The sequence below is a fragment of the Scleropages formosus genome, chromosome 11 (assembly GCF_900964775.1).
Source record: "Scleropages formosus chromosome 11, fSclFor1.1, whole genome shotgun sequence".
Classification (NCBI taxonomy): Eukaryota; Metazoa; Chordata; class Actinopteri; order Osteoglossiformes; family Osteoglossidae; genus Scleropages; species Scleropages formosus.
The window spans coordinates 125,037-146,790 of NC_041816.1; positions in this window are offsets into that span (position 1 = coordinate 125,037).

Here is a 21,754-nt window from a genome sequence, read left to right on the forward strand (position 1 = left end):
GTGCTTTCGCTGTCGTCTCGCACGACGAAATGGCGTAATGCCCCTGTTGCCTTTCAGAAAAACAGTTGGTCTTTTCTAACTTGCTTTTCCTAACAAACCTTTATTGCTAGACGCCGTTTTCCTGTGTGTGGAACTATGCCGCCGCAATCCGTCTTGTGCGTGCTTTCACGTGGCTCACTTTACGTGTGTGTCTAAGCAGCGGAACACAAGACTGTGCATTAGTGCTGGGTTCAACGGCTCTCCCCGCCGCCTCGGAAGCGGGAGGCAGCGCAGCAGTCGGGCAGCACCGCGTCTGCGTGCCGATACGAGCGCCACGCGAAGATACGCAGCAAAGGGCTCGTAGTGCTCTGCTGCTGCTGCTTGGTAGGGTTAGGGTTAAGGTTAGGGTTAATGCTACTGCCTTTAGTCCTAAAGGTCACAGGTTTGATCCCCTCCTCTGGTTGTATTTACCCTAAATTACTCAGTTGTATAAATGGGTAAATAATTGTAACCTTAACACTGTAAGTTGCTTTAGAGAAAAGTGTCAGCTCAATGAATACATGCCATTATACATATTCATTAATTCATATAGTTTTTTTATAGCAGTGTTTTTCAGTAGGAAAACATGCTAGTGTTTTTAAAAACGTACAGTACGTATAACCACAGCGCTTTAAGAAGTGGCATTGTGCTCTACATGTGTTAATTTTCTAACTGTCCTTTGAGACCAGGAGGCAGAAGCAGGACTGCAGGTCCAAACATAGCACAGGTAGTGGGACAGGCCGGTGCCCTGCGGTTCGCTGTCGGATGGACTTTTTAACCACGCTCAAGGAAGTCATTTGCGATGTATGCGTCAAGGTACATATTCCTCCTGTGTTTCTCCCTATAATGTGCTGCATGCTGGACAAGGGCAAACATTGTGAACCGTAGAAGAAAATAGCCCAAAAAACAGAGAAAAAAAGTTGAGGTGAACTTATGCTTGCCATGATTCGGACCTGGGTTCGCCTCAGGCCACGCACCCCCCCGATCCTCCGTCTCTGCCCACTCCTCCTCCGCCCCCTGTATCTTCGCGGCGAGGCTGCGCGCATCCTTGCCCTCTTGCCCTCGCCCCGGCTTCGCCTCTTTCCGTTCGGTCAGGGGCGCCTGCTGCAGCTGTGCATTCCCTCACCGGGGCCTGAATAGACAGGCGGGGCAGCGGCGGGTGCTTGAGTCAGGTAGTGTGTTGCTCTGCTTCGATCTTGTTTGCCTTTTCATAATTGAAATTGCCTCAAGGGGTGCGGTGGCGCAGCGGGCTTGACCGGGTCCTGCTCTCTGGTGGGTGTGGGGTTCGAGCCCCACTTGGGGTGCCTTGCGGAGGACTGGCGTCCTATTCTCAGCGTGCCCCCTCCAGCCTTGCGCCATGCGTTGCTGGGTTAGGCTCCGGTTTGCTGCGAGCCCACTTGGGACAAGCAGTTTCGGTGTGTGTGTGTGAGATGTTGCCTTATATTCCCTATTTCTAGCATGCACAGAGAAGCAGGGGTCACTGTTGGGAAAGAGGGGTGGGTACGAGCTCCTGCTAAAGTTATGCCATTCATAAACAAGTTTTCTTAGCTACAGTGAGGTTTTTTTTGTTTCTGATTTTTATAACTATGCAGGCAGAGATCATTTGTGGGTTTGGATTCTGTTCGACAGCTTGCTTGGTGAATGGCAGCCATGTGGTGCTATGAATGAGAATAGGCTGGCGTGCTTTAATGCGTGTGTCTTGCTGAGGTTCCTCAACATGAAGCCGTGGCGCTGAGACTGGAAGAGGGAGGATAATGCACGTATTTGATCATTTCACAAAGGGTATCCTTTTACCAAATTCCTCTGCGACCATGTGACTCGGATCACGCAGCTCATCGGCACAGACACCCCAGGAAAGGTTCACGCCAGCTTATGACAGAATCGGCAGAACAGGGCTACGAAGCGTTCGGGCACCACGCAACGTGCCGATGGAAAGTTTCGATCGAAACTGCTGCGTGTAACTGCCGGTGATTCGAACTGTTTCGGCTGCTGTGTTCTTAACCGTAGCCGTTGTGGTAAAGCACACAAACACTGCCACCGTTCACCCAGTGTGACTCCTACACTCACACGTGTTTTCTTCCTGTGTTTGCATTCTGGTGCGGTTGAAAGTCCGGGCAGACAGAAGTGAAACGGAGATAAAGAGGAGTGTGCGGCGTGCCGAAAGCCCCTCCCATCTGCTGGCCTCCCCAAGGGGATCGGATGTTCCCAGCAGTTGTAAGCAAGCAAAGCTTGCGGCCGGCAGACCGTCCGGCTCCACGGCAGCCCTGGCCCAGACTTAGAGCCAGACATTCTGTCATGAGGTCTGCTTTCATTGGGGTCAGCTAAACAAGCTAGCTTCAGGCCAGAAAGACAGAGAGGCGCGCACGTACACACACGCGTCGATGACCGCCCCTCGCAGTAACATCTGTCTTCTCTCTCAATCTGCCCCTTTGTTGCCACCCTAACGGGCCATGAACCCTGTTTATTTTTACCTTTATCTCCCTTTCTTAGGCTGTCACCAGTCAGTAAGTCCCTCTGCAGAAAGGCCCCATAACCGTGCAGCTACTCCGCAAACAATCCGATCCTATTAATCTCTCGGTAAATTATCTGCAGTACGGCATCCTTCTGCTCACATGCGCACATGCTCTCTTGCACATACAGGGCTGCTTGAAAGTCCATGAACCTTACATCGTTGGCCATTATTCTTGTATGAAATATGAAAGTTAAAACTCATAAAATCTTAAACCTTAAAATAAGCTTGTAAAATGGATAAATGATTATGATGTGCACACCTCATTCTGCTTTCCTACTTGGCTTAACCAGGGCAACTTGGGGTTCGCTTATTGTTTTTGCACCCGCACTCCTTCTGTTCTTCCTCTAAGCCAACCTATGGAACTGGTCATTACACTCCTGTGATGTCAGATGACACACTGGTTCTCGTTAAATACACACACACACACACACACACACACACACACACACACACACACAACATCTGAACCGCTTGTCCCTTACGGGGTCACGGGGAACCGGAGCCTACCCGGTAACACAGGGCGTAAGGCCGGAGGGGGAGGGGACACACCCAGGACGGGACGCCAGTCCGTCGCAAGGCACCCCAAGCGGGACTCGAACCCCAGACCCACTGGAGAGCAGGACTGCGGTCCAACCCACTGCGCCACCGCACCCCCTTCTCTCGTTAAATAATTCCGTGGTAAATCCAAGGGACACAAGGGGTTCACATACTTTCACGAAGCGCTGCATTTTACAAATAATATTTTTCAGTCAGGGGGGTGTGGTGGTGGAGTGGCGCAGTGGATTTGACTGGGTCCTGCTCTCTGGTGGGTCTGGGGTTCGAGTCCTGCTTGAGGTGCCTTGCGATGGACTGGCGTCCCGTCCTGGGTGTGTCCCCTCCCCATCCAGCCTTATGCTCTGTGTTGTCGGGTTAGGCTCCGGCTCCCTGTGACCCCGCTTGGGACAAGTAGTTTCAGACGGCGTGTGTATTTTTCAGTCATTTATTTTCACGAACAGAAAGGTCGCTCTGAGCTGATCTCCTGCAAACTAGCTTGTTTTTTTGGGACTTGCAGGTTGCGCTTTGGCCACAGATGCGGTTGCGCATGTGGCTCTCTAGGTAGTGTATCACTTAAGGGAATGGAATTTTAACCTGAAGGTTGTTGGCTGCAGCTTGCAGTAAAAATGCCCAGCTGTTTAAATACAGTAAGAGGCTTTTGATAAAAGCATCGGTTGCTCAAAGGAATAATAATAATAGCCATGATAGTTAGACTGTTAGATGGTGCTACCACGACATTTCCAGAAAAATGAAGCTGGTATCTACTAATAACGAATCCAGCTCTTGATACGTGCGTTCTGCAGTCACCGGACTCTTTGTGATTCTCCACGGTGAGTCGCCAAAAGGTGTTCAGAACCAATTTCGAACACCTCGGGCTTTCTGCTCCCCCTGGAGTTTTGCCCCAAAGGTCTGCTTCTGCAAGGCGAAGAATGAGCGAATGAAAAACCGAGTCAGAGAGAGCAAGAACCTTGGGACGGGGTACTTTCAGATGCCGTTCCTTTCTCTGAGACACATCTGTTGCTTTTTGACTGAAAGAGACACGGTAGAAAGGTGCACGATGTCTTAATCCATCGGGAGACTTGTCCGAAAGGAACTGTTTGAACTGTGTGTGTCTCTACAGCCTTGTTCTGTGTCCCAGAGGGGGCTCTCTGGAACCTGCCTCATTTACCCTGTTCTAGCAGTCAGCCAATCTTCAGGGATGTTCCAGAAAACAAATCATACATTTTCTTGTTCTTGTCTCCTTTTCTCACACACACTTTCAGAACCACTAGTCCCACACAGGGTCGCGGGGAACCGGAGCCTACCCAGCAACACAGGGCGTAAGGCCGGAGGGGGAGGGGACACACCCAGGACGGCACGCCAGTCCGTCGCAAGGCACCCCAAGCGGGACTCGAACCCCAGACCCACTGGAGAGCAGGACTGCAGTCCAACCCACTGCACCACCGCACCCCCTTCCTTTTCTCACAGTACACTTAAAAATGCATCATGGTGAAGGTGAGGATGCAGACCATATTAGGCGGAGCAGTTCTTCCTTGCTCCAGACAGTGTACCGAACCCTTGGTGGACTCCGAGTTTTGATGGCTGAAAACTAAACTGAGCGCCGTCACAGGCTGATCTTGTCGAGTGAACCTCAAGGACTGGCACACGAGAGCCGCGTCGTGCTGTGGCGGAGACCCGTGCGGTGGCAGCGTCACCATGGAACTGATAACGTGTCCTCTTTGACCGATGTTGCCCACAGCTTGCGCTCTGGGGAAAATGTAACATTTGCCAGTGAGTTATTCCACATGAGGCTCTGCTGTGCGCTGGTGGGGCTCTTTTTCATTTCACAGCCCACCCCGGCTCCCCGCCAACGTCCCCCTGCTCCTTACTGCAGACTGCAGTGCACTCCCTCATTCCTGAGCCTCCTGACACACCGCAACAGGTGTCCACGCAGGTCTCGCCGTGATTTCCGCAGGATGAAAGGGATCGAGCATGAAGGATTTCCTTGCGCTCGTCTGACTGCTGGATTATTGATTTCATATCTTACAATTACATTCATTTCTTTAGCTGACGCTTTTCTCCGAAGTGACTGACAACGTTAAGGTTAAAGTTATTACAAACTTGCAATTATTTACACATTTATACAGCTGGGTACTTTGACTGGAGCAATTTAGGGTAAGTACCTTGCTCCAGGACACTACAGCTGGAGGTGGGACTCGAACCTGGAACCTCGAACCTGCTTGAACCCAGCAACAAGCTTATATATTATGAGTGTTATCGATCTTCTGGGAGATGTAGTTTAGATGCACGCTTGTGTCATCTTCGTGGTTTAACTGCGGGCACCGAGATGCTCAGGTGGCGAGATTTCCCACAGTGCTTTGCAGGGGGGTTAACACTGGCTACAGTGTCGGTGACAGGCAGAACTTGCCTCATCGTACAGAATTTTTGTTTTGTTTTACTCAAAACTAGTGTCACATTGTGATGATCATAAGTCCAGTGACTTATCGTTGGCCTACGATCGTGTTCGTGCTGCTTGTGGGAAACGTGCCCCAGGTCAGTATGAGACAGCCCTGTCGCTCTAACGTCAACCCTTGCTTTCGGTGGAGTGACGTCAGTTTTCTTCCACCGCTGCTGCACGTGACGCAGCGCAGACCCGGAGCGCAGCTGAAGGTGGAGGCCTCGCAACTTTCTCCTGTCGTACCCTGAAAGTTGTCACCCTTCGGTATGGCTCTGGCAAACTGGTCCTGACTTTAGTCAGAGTATTAATCCCGAAGTATGATTATGTTTTGGACATCACTTCATGAATTCTTCAATCTAAATAGTCAGAGTTGTGCAAAAAACATATAAATTCTTTGCGCGCGCGCGCGTGTGTGTGTGTGTGTGTGTGTGTGTGTGTGTGTGTGTGTGTGTGTGTGTGTGTGTGTGTGTTGGTGAAACAGCTCCACTCAAAGCTGCAGAGAAGGGAGAGGTCCAAGCCGTCCTCACAGCATGCTCCAGAGAAAAATCACTGAAAATAATAACTACTCAGTGTTACTGTACAACTTTTTTCTGTCCCTCCCTCTCCTCTGTCTCCCGCCACCCACCCCAGCGCCTCCCTCCCAGAAGGAGAGCCACTTCAGGTTTGGTAGTACAAAGAGACGGCTTCAATCAGAAACATGTGTGGCGAGCAGTGGGCGGGGAGCAGAGCCAGGGAGCGCCGAGCAGCGGAGCTGGGCATCCTCTCTCGAAACATCTCACCCCCGCTTGGCGCCCGCAGCACAGCGGCACTTCATGCTGCGCCAAGACGACGAACAACAAAGACCATCTCGAGAACACTCTCATTGTTTCCACAGGAAGAAAAATAATCGCTCTTCTAACTGTTTTCGATTTTTAAATTAAGTTTCCAATTGCTTTATTTCTCTGCTTTGGACATATTGTCGGGAATCGGTTTCGAAGCGCCTGCGGAGGATGCTTGCGATCCTCTTTCTGCTTGAATGATGCACCTTCCACCGCACGTTTTGTTTTTTAGTGTTTTTCTTTCTTTTTCAAACTTTCTCACCCATCTCTTTTCCATCTCTTTCGTCCTCTTTCAACACCTGTGCTCATGGCAGAATGGGCTCCGTCACCCTGCCGAGCAGCAACTTTGCCTTCCGCATATTATGACCGCTAGTGTGATACCGAAGGACAGCTAATTTAAGTATACTGTAGCACTAGTTTTACCAAGAAGTGATTCTTGGCCGAGGAAAAGGACTCTCGTGATAATATGTGCCTGTGGTAACACATTCCTGCTGGTCTCTAGTATTCCAGCTCCAGAGTACATTTGGACGTCGAAAGTTTGAGTTCCCTGGAAAATGACATGTTCGCCTGTTACCATGACATCAGCACCGGGAAAACAATGTTACTGGAGCAAAAATATTTTTCAGTTCTCCTATAATGTCATGTTTATTGCTGGTTACTTTTCGGAGGAAATTCAAACCAGCCACCGTTTTCCATAACCCATAACGCTATGCTGGAATATCCTGCTTTTGGAGTAAAGCAGAAAATTAATTTATTCAGCATGTCTTTAGGCTAAGCATAGTTCATTTGTATAGTTCAAATGTTTAGCACAAAAAGAGAATTTGTCCATTGTGAAGTTGATTCCTTGACAGCTCAGAAGAAAACTGTTGATGCCTATTGCCCCCTTGTGGTGCTCAGTGTCATTCATGAATTTATTCATGAAGTTCACGAAAGTCCTCTCTCCATACTGTGATCTCTTTACTATTTCTCTCTGACTTTCTTCTTAAAATGCTAGGAGGTATATAAATCTGAAAAGTAAAGCTCTTGTGCTATGTAAGGATGTGTAAATTAAAGAGTGAGATAAATAAAAGGACAATCCTGAAGACACCTGCCCCCCCCCAAAAAAACGGCTTCCAGATCACCTCAGTGAGGGTCTGGGTGTTGTTTCTTCTCGCTTTCTACAGAACAGTCCTGTGTTTTATGTAAGTGTGTCAGAACAAAAACCACCCATACTCAACACATACTCAACCCATGCTCGGCCCATACTCAGCGCAAACTCGTCACATACTCGGCGCATACTCAGTCCATACTCAGCCCATACCCAACTCCTACTCGGCCCATACTTCACTCATACTCGGCACATACTCGTCCCATGAGCAGCGCATACTCATCCCATACTCAGCGCATACTCGGCCCATACTCGGCGCATACTCTGCCCACACTCGGTTCATACTCGACCCATACTTGGCCCATACTCGGTCCATACTTAGTTCATGCTCAGCGCATACTCGGCCCGTACTCAGCTCATACTCGGCCCATACTCGGCCCATATTCAGCACAAACTCGGCCCATACTCAGCGCATACCCTGCCCGTACTCGGTCCATACTTAGTTCATGCTCAGCGCGGACTCGTCCCATACTCGGCACATAATCAGCCCATACTCCTCTCATACTTTGCGCACCCTCCCAACGAGATCCAGGAGGTGACCGTGACAGGCGGCTGAGACAGGGCAGTGTTCTACTTGCCCTTGTCTTTGTTCTCATTCCAGCGAAGGGCCTCATTAATGCCCCCCTCAGCCACCTCAACCATGTCATTCCGACCTGCGGACTGCGACAGGGGAGTGTATCAAGCACACAGCGAGCAGTATATGGGAAACAATTGAGGAACATGCTCCAAGTCAGGGAGGTGTGGATGGGGGGGGCCACAAGGTTAGTTCCTCACACTGCGTCAGACCTGGCCTGTGGCCAAAGTGCCCCCCATTCACTGCCTCTGCGAAAAAAAAGAAAAATCCCAGCCTTAAACAAAGCTTCCTGCTGTCTGTGTTTTATTTAAAAATATGCTCTCTCCCCTTTGTATGAGTGCACATTCTGTCTTACACACCCTTTGTGTGTCATTGTGTCACCCAGTGCTGGCCTGGGCTGGGCTCTGCTGGGCTGCGCTGGAGCCCTGTTGTTCAGAGAGCCGGTGAAATCTGGATGTGTTATTGGCGCATGAAAGGCAATAAAGAGCTTTTTCTATCATTAGAAAGGTAGTTCACTATGGCTGCTTCTAACATCCATCTATCCATCATCAATTAATGCATGTCCAATTCAGGGTCATGGTGGTGCAGACCCTATCCTGGAAACATAGGGAGCAAGGCAGGACCACTTGGAACACATCTCTTTGGACCGTGGGAGGACACCAGAGCACCCAGAGGAACGCACGCGAACACTGAGAGAACATGCAAACTCCACTCCTACTGAGCCGGGTTTCGACCCACGTCTGAACCCGGAGCTCAGGAGCAGTGAGGCACCGGTGCTACCTGCTGTGTGACTGTGCCACCCCAAAGAATGAACTGGAATCAAAACAAGGTATCACGTGGAGAGCAGAGCGCACAGTTTTTTTCTCCATTTCAGTGGGCCACTTGGTACCCAGGGCTCAACACGCCTCACCGTCTCCACTGATGATCGTCCCTCCCTGATCGGCCTGCCCCGCGCTTGTTTATTCGAACACCCCGTGATAGTTTTCTCATTTTCCAGCTGGGAGTCACTGGGCGGGTCAGGAGTTAGATGGAAAAATCAATAGCATTTATCAATAACATTTGTGTAGAAACATGTCATAAAAGCAGCACTAATGAGCCTTGGATTCTTAAGAAAGGGGAGTGGAGGGGAGAGGAATGGTTTGCATATGGTTTTTCAAAGCCTGGCCATTAGAAGAATGTTGTGTATGTGACTATGCCCTCCCTCTCTGTCTCCCCCACCCTCTACATGTGACTCTCTCACACCCGCTTTTTCTCTCCAACATGCACGTACACACTGCGGTAACCAAACAGGGTTCTTTGAGCATGCTTTACTATGTTTGTACTATGTCGGGCTGTTGGGAAAGGTGTAATCTGCACACAGGTCAGTGGGCGCCTGTGTTTGGCACGGCGGAAACTCCATATAGTGTGTGTACCAGACCTTTGACTGTGGTGGCGCTTTGGGACAACGATGAAGATGTTCCTGTTTAAGTCCAGTACAAAAGCCCTAAAGGGAAGGGGCACCAAGTGTGTGTTTCCTTGTAAATGCTCCTGGAAGAGAAGTATCGTGTGATTTGGGTCACACGGAGGAAGCTCGATTTGGTGACAAATGAGGCCCGCAAAATAAAAATGTAAAAGCAATGAGTCCAGGAGAAGATGTCAGGGGGGCTGGCTTTGTCCATCTACCTGGGACTTGCGCTGGAGAGCTGCTCTAATATCGCAAACCACTCACAGAGCAGCTCTTCACATACATATTGGCCGGTGTTCTTTAAGTACTTTCGTTTGGGCTCCTAAGAGTCTAAAGGTTATTTACCTTTATTTGCTTAGCTGATGCTTTTCTCCAAAGGGGCTTTCAGTGTCAGGTTTGCACCCTAAGTTGCTTATTGTTATTTTCCCATATATGCTGCTGGGTAATTTTCACTGTATCATTTCAGCACAAGCACCTTGCTCAAGATGTGGGATTCAAACATTTAATTATTTATCAGATGCTTTTCTCCAAAGCAACTTCCAATGAATTCTTATCAGCCCACACACCTTCTTCACCACCATGACTTACACTGGGTCACTCATCCATACATCAGTGGAATGAACAAACTATGGGGGAACCTGGACAGCATGTCTTTAGACTGGGAGAGGAAACCAACACTTACACGGGAAGAACATGCAAACTCCACACAGACTGAGCAGGGATCGAACCCATGTCCTCTCGCACCATCCAGGCGCTGCGAAACGGCAGCGCTACTTGCCATAGCTCAGGTCTCCAAATCTGAGCCTTTTGAGTAAACAGGTACTTCTGACCTTTATGCCTCCTGCTGCCTCTGTATAGTTACAGGAATCTGGTAGTCAGATGACAAAATTAGCACAAATGGATGGACTTTTTAAAAGAGTAGGTAATGTGTGTAATGAGAGGCCAGCAGTATGCTATCGATAACATTTTCTTAGTACAGAGCTCTGTGTCATAGTTGTAAAGCTGAAGGTCAGTGGTGGTCAGTTATGGTGTAAAATTTTCTGGAAAACTTCTCAAGAAGTTCCAGTAGGGAAGCGTGAAAGAAGACTCAAGGTGAGCTGTTAATATTACATGATTCCACTTAGTTACATGTCTTGTTGGGGTGCGGTGGCGCAGTGGGTTGGGCCACAGTCCTGCTCTCTGGTGGGTCTAGGGTTTGAGTCCCGCTTGGGGTGCCTTGCGACGGACTGGCGTCCCGTCCTGGGTGTGTCCCCTCCCCCTCCGGCCTTATGCCCTGTGTTGCCGGGTAGGCTCCGGTTCCCTGCGACCCTGTATGGGACAAGCGGTTCTGAAAATGTGTGTGTGTACATGTCTTGTACACATCTCCACTTTCACCATTTATCTGCTGCTTTTCTCCAAAGTGACTCACAGTGCAAGGTTTGTACACAAAGGTGTTAAGAATCATTTCATCCAGTTACACAGAAAGGTCACGTTTTACTGTTTCTGTTCAGGTGGGATTCAAGCCCAGGTCCTTCGAGTTCAGGGCAGCAGCTGCAGTTGCTGCACTGCCTGTCTTTTCAAATGTATGTAGTACAAATTTCAGCATTTAATATGCAACTAAATTTCATAATACTGTCTTCGTGGATTTTCTTAACGGCACTGAAACTGTGTTTTTATTTAGCAAGTGACCAGTAGGCTATCCATTTTTCATCTGAATAAGTTCCCTCTTATGAGCAGATAATAAGGCATTCATACCAGAGTTCACTGATTATGGATTTATAATCTAATAAAAAGCTCCCCTGTCGACCCCACTTATCTGTTTTTGAAAGATGTGCTTCATATGTCGTCCCCCACCCCTCGAAAACAAATGAAGAGGATACAGGTGTTCACAAAAGTGCCATCTGTCCTCTAAGGCGTATTTTACAAAAAGCCAGGGCCATGCGCAGATACATGACTGGCACTCATTCACTCATGCATGTATGCCGAGATGCAGACCAACACACACACACACACGCACACACACACGCACACGCACACAGAGGAGAGAGACTGTATGAGTGATTGTGACCTTGACCACTCCTCTGCTCTCCACATTGGTCAGGCCCTCAGGGGTAAGTTATGCTATTTGCCCCCCGTCGAGCTGGCCTGGAGCAGGTGGGGGAGAAAAATGAGGCAGGGTGGTTTCGCCAAACAGAACAGCCCAGAGCAGGTGATTTTTATTCCCAAACACCCCCTACCATCATTAGCATATTTATGGAGGTGAAATGTGTTTGTTTACATTTCACTACCCCTGGCATCACCTTTTAATGACACAGATTACTTATTGAGATTGCAGAGCCACAAAGGGCGGCGACTCGCATCCGAAAGTGCCCTGCGTTGCGCAGCGATCGCTTTAACGCACGGTCGCGTGCGCATACCAGGCCGCACAATGGATGATATTACAGGGGTGTGTACAGTATGCTGTCATTTCCATAATACTGCACTGTTTGTCCAGAGCGGGTGACTTTTTTATTGCAATGTTGCTTCCATTTACTGTGGTCAGTTTAGCTATTTGCTTCAGAAGCTGAAAGAAAGAAAAGCTGGAAACAGTAAAGCTCAACGTTGCAAAAACTCTCAGCTGCTGTGCACTGATTTATTGTTGTCCTGCTCAAAAGAGACTGCTTGTTCTGAATATATATACAGCAGGGCCAGTAGTCCTAGCGAAAACAGATATTTTGTATTTAGTGTGGGGTGCATTTGACAGGGTTCTTTCTGATTAGTTTGTTAAAGTATCTGTGAAGTAACTGTTCAAACATGCAATTTAGAGTCAGACGATGCAGATTCAACTTCAAATGCTGAATTTAATCTCTATATTATGTACTACCAATAATAAAACAGATTTATGCCTACTTTTGAGACGAAAACCACATTAAATATTGCAGCCTACAACAGTAAAAATGGTGTAAATTGATTCCATTTATTAAAGCGTAAAATTGTAACTGGGATTTATTGAGAAAATAAGTACTTACTATTTAATTATATTGCTAAGAGCGTTAGCTTTCGATTGAAACAAATGGAACCCATAAGAAATACATTTCATTTGTAAAGACATTACAACTGTGCTATGATAGTTTTTTCCTGGTTGATTTTTAATTTGCATTTTATCCCTTATTACTTTCTTTGAAATTATATAATTATAAAACTATACAGGTTCATTTTCCATACAGCCCCTGTGGGGTTTCGTGACTTGGTTTTGCTATTTCTCAACTTTTTATAAGTGTCTGATTTTCTTCGCATTATTCCAAAGGGCGAAATAAAACAGCATCCAAGAAGCACCCATGTCCAGTGCAGTGTCTAGGAGTGCGTGAATCTAGAATTAAGTTTGTGTGAAAGCTCACTGCAGGTTTGTTGGTTCAGCAGATACAGATTATTATTATAGCCCATTTAGCCGAAACTTTGCTCCTGCGTGTCTTGCGTTCTTACATAATCTCTGGACCCACATGGAGAGCTTACTGTATTCACATTTATAGTAACGTTTAATTATTTAGCTGACACTTTTATTCAATGTGACTTACTGTACTTGACTCGCGTATGCAGTGTTTTGACTAGAGTACTGTGCTCCAGGGTACTGCAACGGTACCGCATGTATGTTCTAACATTGCAAGATGCTTTGGAAAAAAAGTGTCTGCTGAATGAATAAATAATAAAGTTAATAACGAATAATAAAGTTATTTTTTCAGCGAGAGTAAATGATTAGTATCTGTGCTAGCGATGGAAACAGGAGCGGCCTTTTTAGGGAACCATCCACGCTGCAGGCGTGACAAGCCCTGCCAACACGGCGAAGCTTACCTCCCTACCAGCAGCGACCCAGAACGGGTCCGTTTTAATGTTGAATACTGTTTAATTCATCCGCACATGGCCATTTGCAGCGCATTGCTGTAGGGGTCTGACTTTTCGACAGGGAAATAGTCCCCAACCGAAAGAGGGGAAAAAAGACATTACCGTGTGCAGTGCGAACTATTCATTGCAACGCCCTCGACTCATATCCTGCATTAAGTCAGTCAATTTCATGCATATGGATATAATGCATTGTAGCGCAAGGACTCCTGACTGCACCCAAACTAATTTCATGATGATTAGTTTTGAAGGGGGCAGGGAGGAATAACGCTTGGATACGATCAGTGTGCCGATGCATATTTACATGAGGAGCTCACGCGACCTGTGCTAAGGGGGGAGGGGACACTATGTGCAGCACTCTTTATCCTATCACCCCCCCACACTAACCCCCTCCTCTTCATTGCTCTGGGCTGTTTGCATGCCCACTCACCTGCCATAAAAGAAATGAATAGCTAAGATACTCATTTACATGAATCCTATCTTCATAATAGTCCTCTTGGACTGGAAAACACATTCATGTATTCGGGAACTGGACACGGGCAGTTTTAAAGATGGATGGGCAAATTGGAGTGGCAATTAATGTGTGAGAAGTGTTTTTGGATTTAAAGGTCCCCAGAGTGTGGCGCAAGTGGGGGCCTGGGCTGTGAACACAGCAGACTCTCCTCTAGAGAAAAAAAAATGGGAAGGGGGCAGCTCCTCTCTGTCCGAGATGCCCCGTTCTGAAATGCTCAGCTTTATCTCACAGAACAGCTGAAGGCCTGATGTTCCAGCAGAGTTTGCTGCCCTCCACCCGCACCGGAGACAATCGGGCTCATCTCCAGAGTAGAAGCACGTGTGCTCTGGGCCGGCCAGGGAAGATCCTTCACGTGGTTGGAGTAGTTCCCTGGTTACAGTCCTGGTGTAAGAGATCTAAACCAGGATTATTATTATTATTTCATTCCCCAAGGAGCCCCTCTGAATATAGGTCAGCAGTTTAGACAATAAGGATTTTTTATAAATGACAAATTACATGCGCTGCTTCGGTAGTTTGTTCACTATACGTAATGCGTTACATTTCATTCGATTGTTTTCACAGAAAATCCTACAGATACGCACATACGTTTACAGATACGCACTTGCACATACACTTAAAATCCACACAGACACCTCTGTGGAATGCATTTCGGATCCTTGCTCTAGACCAAATAGTGGAATGCATTTTAAGTTCATTGTTCTCAGGGTTAATCCTTCTTTTAGTGCCATTTTCAAATGGTTTTGGATTATTACTGCATTTTTGGCTGAGTTTTGAGCAGTTAAATTCATAATATTGTAAATGACATCATTACTATTGGACTATAGGAATACGCTTGGGGGTGCATTCATTCATATTCTCACTGTAACGCAATTCATTTTAACAAGGTCCTATTTGTGAATCAAAAAAAATCCTTGGCAAGCAAAGAAGCACACAGCAGAGAGTATTTTTGTTGGATTTTCGCCATGTAACAATTACCTTTGCAAATGTGCCCCCTATTTCAACAGTTTACTCAAAACAAATCCAACAACACTTGGAGTGACCCTGAATTACAGCAATTTTCACCATATGTTGGTTGCATGTTGTCAGTACAGTTGTCTTTGGCAATGAAAGCTTTCCCTTTCTAAATGTACTAGAACACTCCGGGGATTGCGGGGCATTGCTTGTGTATAATGGGGAGAAACGGTGGAGGTCAGGCTAGAATAAAGAATGATTTTGCCCCGAGAGAAGATTAATGAGGCATGCTGTAACATGCATCTCTAAAGGCAGGTAATTCTGTCTGGGTTTCAACAATGCTTTAAATAAAAATGCTATTAAGGCTCATTGTACTCTGCAAATGTTCAAAGAGTGTTCTTAAGTTAGGGGTTAGATGAGGAGGTCCAGCATTTCAGATGAAGTCACAACATTCACAGTTAAGCAGGTGGCTGCTGTGACTGAAAGGCCACACTGCAGTCTGTCCCTGTTCAACAGCTCAATGTGGCACCACTGTTTGGTCCATCATCCAGTGGCTGTGTCCTCCTCTGCTTAAAGACATGGTGGCTTTTCTGCTTACATTTATTCATTCAGCAGATGCTTTTCTCCAAAGCAACTTCCAATTTACATTTATTCATTTTAGCTAACACTTTTCCCCCAAGCACCTTACAAGGTTAGGGGCACAATTATTACATGCTTACAATCATTTCCCCATTTATACAGCTGGGTAATTTTACTGGAGCAATTTAAGGTAAGTAACTTGCTCAAGGGTCACTACAGCCAGAGGTGGGGCTCAAACCTGCAACCTTTGGGTCCACTACACTACCTGCTGTCCTCAATAAACTTTCTGTAGTGTTCCACTGATGTATGGATGAGTGAGCCATTGTAAATAGTGTATCTAGCAGTCTAAGTCACCTTGGTGAATAAGGTGTGTGGGCTAGTAACACTACATAGCTTTGGACAAAAGCGTCTGCTAAGTGAATAAATGTAAATGTAAATGCAGTGTTATCAGCCCGCATACCTTATTCACCGCGGTGACTTACACTGCTAGATAAACTACTTACACACGGTCACTCATCCATACATCAGATACACCATATGCTTGTTTTCACTTTTACAGTGATCCCAATTGAGTAAAGATGCAAAGGTTCAAAAACATATTTTTTGCAGTTAGACTCCAGTGTAATACATGGTAATGGGAACCCTTTTTAGACACACTCTCAAGTAACCTGTGACATCCAGATTTGTGCTCTGTACATTATTTTATGGCAGTTCTACGTAACCGTAACCCTTGGAGTGCTCTCGCAAGTGACTACCTGAATCTTGAATTCTATCCTAAGTGTCATTGTCACCTTACGATGGATGTCAGACTACACTTGTCATGATTGTCCTTTCTAGATTTTTCATGAGACTCTCTCCTTGAACTGATCCCATCATTTTAATGCTTTAACTTTTTTTTTTTTAAATTGATGTTACATTAGTGTGGCAGAGAAACTCAGCATATAATGCTGGTTCATCCAGGCTGTGGCTTCGCTTGTGGGTTTGAGTCCAGCTCAGTCCGTGTTGAGTTTGCGTGAGATTCCTCTGGGTGCTACGTGTCCTCTAGCAGTCCAAAGACAACAGTGACAATAGGTTAACAGAGCACATTTACAGAACATTATTGCCGGTCTTCAGTTCAGCTGGTATTTAGAACAACCAAAACCCATTCCATTAGAAAGTCAAGCTGCATTTTTTGTCAGTAACCTGAAAAAACGACCCGTTTTCTGATATTTATTATACTCATTTAAAAATGTATACTTATTCTGTTATACATGCATTTGTATAATTTTCATATTCATTTATTTAATAGCTTTTCATATTTATGATGCTCATTAAAAATATATACTTATCCTGTTCTATATGCGCTAATATAATTTTAATATTTATTTAACACTTGCACTATTTTAATTCATCATACGGTGAGTACTACCTAGGCTCGATTGGGTATTGATTATCGATTGCCTCCTATAGTTCTGTTACGGTATCGCGCCTTCGAGTGTTTTAGCATAAAAAGTTATCATATTTTTCAAAAATATTTAGGATTGAATGGATTAATGACCTCTTATCGAGCCGCTTGCCAAGGGCGCATCTCGAACACTGACCGAACTGTGAGTGCATGTGCGCTACCGATTGCGCGCTACCGATTGCGCGCTTCATCACTTGCAATTCTCAGGAGCCACCACAAGGGGGAGAAGGACAACCTGACAATGGCAGAAATCCGGCCGGTGCCTGTGCAGCGACTCAGCCGGTGCGTCACTGCTATACTGCGCATGTGCGCGGCGACTGCCGCCTCAGCGCTTAACCGGCAACGGCCTCGCGTCGAAGGGACCGGTGCGGCCCTGTACTTCACTCTGCTTCAGTTGTTTTTAAAGCACGTAAAAATAGTAAAAACGATCCTTTGCGCACAAAGTACTCGAGACAGAAGAAGCATAAACACAAGATCGGTTACACAAACAGTCGGAAGCATTTATTTCACAGGGAGCATTTGCTTCTCTTTGAACTGTGCCTGCTGTAGGAACGCAGTGCTTGTGGCCGGGAAGATTGCGGCTCGCTAAGACAACATTTTTCTAATGTTTAAAGAGAATGGCGAGTCGAGCATCGAAATATTACGGCTGTTGCATGAAAGGGACGTGACCGTTAGGCGAACTGTCTAGATGAGGGGTGTCAGAGAGCGTCTTCTGGGCTGTGCGTACGCTGCCTTCTGCCATGGGCCTCTCTCTGCTTCTTGGCCTTACTGGTTCCAGTTTGCTGTTTGTTGTTTGTTGTCTAACATGAACTCCTGTTTAAGGACCGCTGAAGTATGGCAACGTAAAACAGAAAAACACAAGCACACCCTTCAGTCAGACATGCTCAGACATTCTAGCAAAAAATAACGTGAGAATGTCGTTCGTTATGTGGCGAGGAAGTTGGAGGGAACACGGCGAACTGGTGTACCTCTCCAGGACCGCATCTGGGACTTCGTTGTCCAAGGCAGGAGAGTGCTGCCGCTTTCCTGAGTGCTGGATGTTTACATTTATTCATTTAATGCTTATTTTCAATGCGGCAAACGACTAAGGGGAAACAAAACGCACGTCACCAACAAATGGAGAGATACAGATATTTCAGCTCTCCAGTTCTCCCCATCATCGTCACAGGTAGCCTCAATCAGGCTCTGTGTGTGTGTGTGTGTGTGTGTGTGTACCTCAGCAGAGAGCAATAGTGTGTGCGCAACAATGGATGCTGTCCTTCTAAAATTTTACTAGTTACATTGCTGTGTACTTCTTGTGTCCACTCTAATTCACTTCAGGATGTTCAAATCAAAAGACAAATGCAGTCAATCTCTGGCAACTTGCGTATCTTTTACTTGTACAAACAGAATTATATTTTCCTACATCTTTAATTAAGTTATTGTTTTGGGGGGCACGGTGGCACAGCGAGTAGCACTGCTGTCTCACAGCGCCTGGCTGGTGCGAGAGAACGTGGGTTCGATCCCTGCTCAGCCTCTGCGGAGTTTGCATGTTCTCCCCATGTCTGCGTGGGTTTCCTCCCACAGTCCAAACACATGCTGTTCAGGTTCCCCCGTAGTGTGTGAGTGTCACAGAGAGTGTGTGTCCCACTGATGTATGGATGAGTGACCCCTTGTAAGTAGTGTATCTAGCAATGTAAGTTACCCTTGCGAATGAGGTGTGTGGGCTGATAACACTACATAGAGTTTGTTGGAAGTCGCTTTGGAGAAAAGCGTCCGCTAAAGAAATAAATGTCAATGTTTCCTGTCTGCTTTCTTGGAAAATGGTGACTGACTGACTGACAGTAGAAGACAATAATACGAAGAAAATAGATCCATACTAAATAAAGCTGGCCGATAAGATCCGTGATTGTAGAAGCAGACAAAAATCTGATTTTGGTCAAGTTAAGTACAACTGAATGCTGAATGCAGGAAGTCCTCGTATAATCTGTTTCCTCTGTTGGTGTAGCCTGCTGTTAATGGGGAAGAAATAAGCTGCACACTTATCTAAGAGGACACGTGTGAAACGGGTGTGTTGAGATGGATCTCGCAGAAGAATTCTCTCTCATTCTCTCACTCGCGGACTCATGAGAACCGTTTCTTCTAAGGCAGGGTCGCGATGGTCTGGAGCATAATCCGAAAGCACAGCAAACCAGGTCTGGACAGGGTACACCCCGGACGGGACACCAGTCCATCACAGACAAAATAATCCCCTCACTAAAAAGCTGGGCGATTATTCATTCAAAGCCAGAGAAGACTTTGGGTGTGCTGGGGTGATTGATATTGTAGCTGATGAGCGTGGCTCAAGGGAACAGTATCACTACCCTAAACCACGGGCAAGTAAAGACTACTGAAAACTGGAGAGCTTCATAAATTGAACATATGTTGGAGATCACGGTTACCAAAATGGTTGTGTAGGTACTCTGGGAATGGAGTGAGTCAGTGGCTGTCCTTTCAGTGCCATTCTCTTTATTTCTCTTTCCTCTGACCAACTTGTGCTAAAGCTCATCCAGTCGCTCATGCCACAGCTGAGCATTCATATCAGCGGACTTTGCGGACCGTAGAACGCAAAGTCTGCTTGTGCTTTATTGTACCCAGGTAGTGAAAGAATGCAGGCTAGGGGCAGGTGACAATGACATGTGCCCTGCTGTGGAGACCAGGTTTACACAGTGAGCTCCCACAGCGACCAAAGCCCTGGCCTGTGCCAGCATGCACACGTGCAAATACCTAACCAACAATAAGCATAAAGAAATCCCCTGTGGTGGGACATTTAGCACACTGCTAAATTCCCTTGACTCATTTCATTACAACAATGCGTGCTGGGCAGTTTTTGCTGGGCGGTAATGGTCACTGGTGAGCTTCAGTCCTATGGTATAGACTATCTGGTGCACGCCGTTGAGGTCGGGAGCAAAGAGTACGTTGATAGCCATCCTCATTCTGACACCGAGAAAGAAAGTGCAATTGGAAATATTCGTAGGGGTTTTTCCGAACATATATCCTAACTTTTCCCTAACATTTCATGTACAGTACTACGTTTCATGGTTTTCTAAAAGTCTTTGATCACATTTCATCTAAATCTGTCTCATACTTTCTGCCATAATCTTCGGCCTGTAATAACAACCTGTATGTTCTGTCAGACTGGATCCAGGAGAGAAGATTGTTTCTCTTGTCTTCTGCAATTATGCTGAAGTTGGAATGAGTTTTTGACATTTCCGCAGTTTATGCTGGTATGAAAGGCACTTCTCTCGCTTACGTGGAAGCGTGTGGTAAGCACCTGCCCTTTGTCACCTGTCCACAGCCCTGAGCCACAGTGCCTCAAGGGACTGGACCTTTGGGCTGCTGGGACTGATGGTCCCCCTCGGGGCTGGCCATGTGCTCAGTTTGTGCTGAGCAGACACTGGGAGCAAGCTTGGGGAAGTGAGTGCTTCGAAGAGGGGTTGACTTGGGGTGGGGCGGAGGGTTGAAGGGCACGGGGAAGTTGTGGGGGAGGAGGAGGAGGAGGTGGAGGAGGAGGAGGAGGGGAGGCAAGGGGCTGGAACGCCATGTGCTGCCACAGACTTGGAGCTGTCACAGGCTGCTGAGAGATTGATGGGCGTGAGGGGGAGAGAACAGCCTGCAGCGTTTTGCCAGACGTAGCTAAGGAGATTTCACGAAGTAGAGCTCCACACCCCTCCCGATTCCACTCCAGCTGCGAGGAGCAGTAAAGTGTGCTTTAATAACAGCCCTGGGTCCCCCGGTTATCTTGGGCAGGCTTACGGACTGTGGTGGCAATTGCAGGCTTCTCGCAGGGACGCTCATGCATGTTTCTTAGTGTTTTATAATCTTGCCAGTCAGCAGGTTAGCATTTATACTCTGGCTGCTGAGCTGCGGTTTTCAGCTGTATGAAAATGGTACCGTGGGATTAGCGGGCCAGTGTTTTGTAACTGATATGTAAATTCCTAACAACAGCAGGACCATTCAAAACTAAAACCTACATAAACAATCGCCAGTTAGGGCTAAGCACGTAGGCTGCGAGCTTTATCACAAATAAAAGAGACGAGTATTAGAACTTGAGACGGGAACTAACTTGGTGCCTTAAACTCGTGATGTGCGGCGTGATGAATCAAAACAGAAACATAATGGTAATTAAAGCTAAACTCTTCATCAGGTTCGCGCCAGTGTGTTGCTTTTCATTCGATCGCATGCACGGGGACATGCCTTCTATTCTTTTCCTTTCTTTCTCACAGGATTGCTGCATCTCGCCAGCCCTTTCCCACTGCCCCAGTCCGCCTGCGGAGTCCCTCGAGGCCGCTACAATGGCATCATCATCCATCGGATTGTGTTTGGCCATCACCCATTCAAGTTTGCCTTCTTTCCTTTTGTCTGGAGCAATTCCTTACTCAGGCCCCCAGACCTTCGCCTCTCCCCCACTCCCCACCCTGTCTGCTGCAGTCCATCTGCCCCCCTGCCCTCTGGTCCCCCCTCCCGACATACACACACACACACATACACATGCGCACACACACACTCACACACGCTCAGCACCAGCTGTCCTGGCCACCCAATCCCTGGGGATGTAAACAGGTGCAGACGGCACATGGCGGGTCGTGCTGCCGTAGCAACCTGCCAGCGCAGAGCTGCGTAAGGATGCATACGCATTGTTGCTTATCGTCATTGTTTCCACGTAGTAGACTCAGATGTGCCTCTACATGTTTGTTGCTTAAGGCAGGAAGACAGCAAAAAGTTCAGAAGTATTTTAGTGCACGACACGCAGTCGGCTGGAAAGGTAGTTAAAATGCACTATTCCCATAATATGAAAAACGTGTGTCGCGAACTATCAAATGCAAACCTCACTGTGGCTTGTTTGAACGTGGAAGTATGTGTAGATTGAAATTTGTTCTTCATAATACAGAAGTCTCAAAGAAATGTG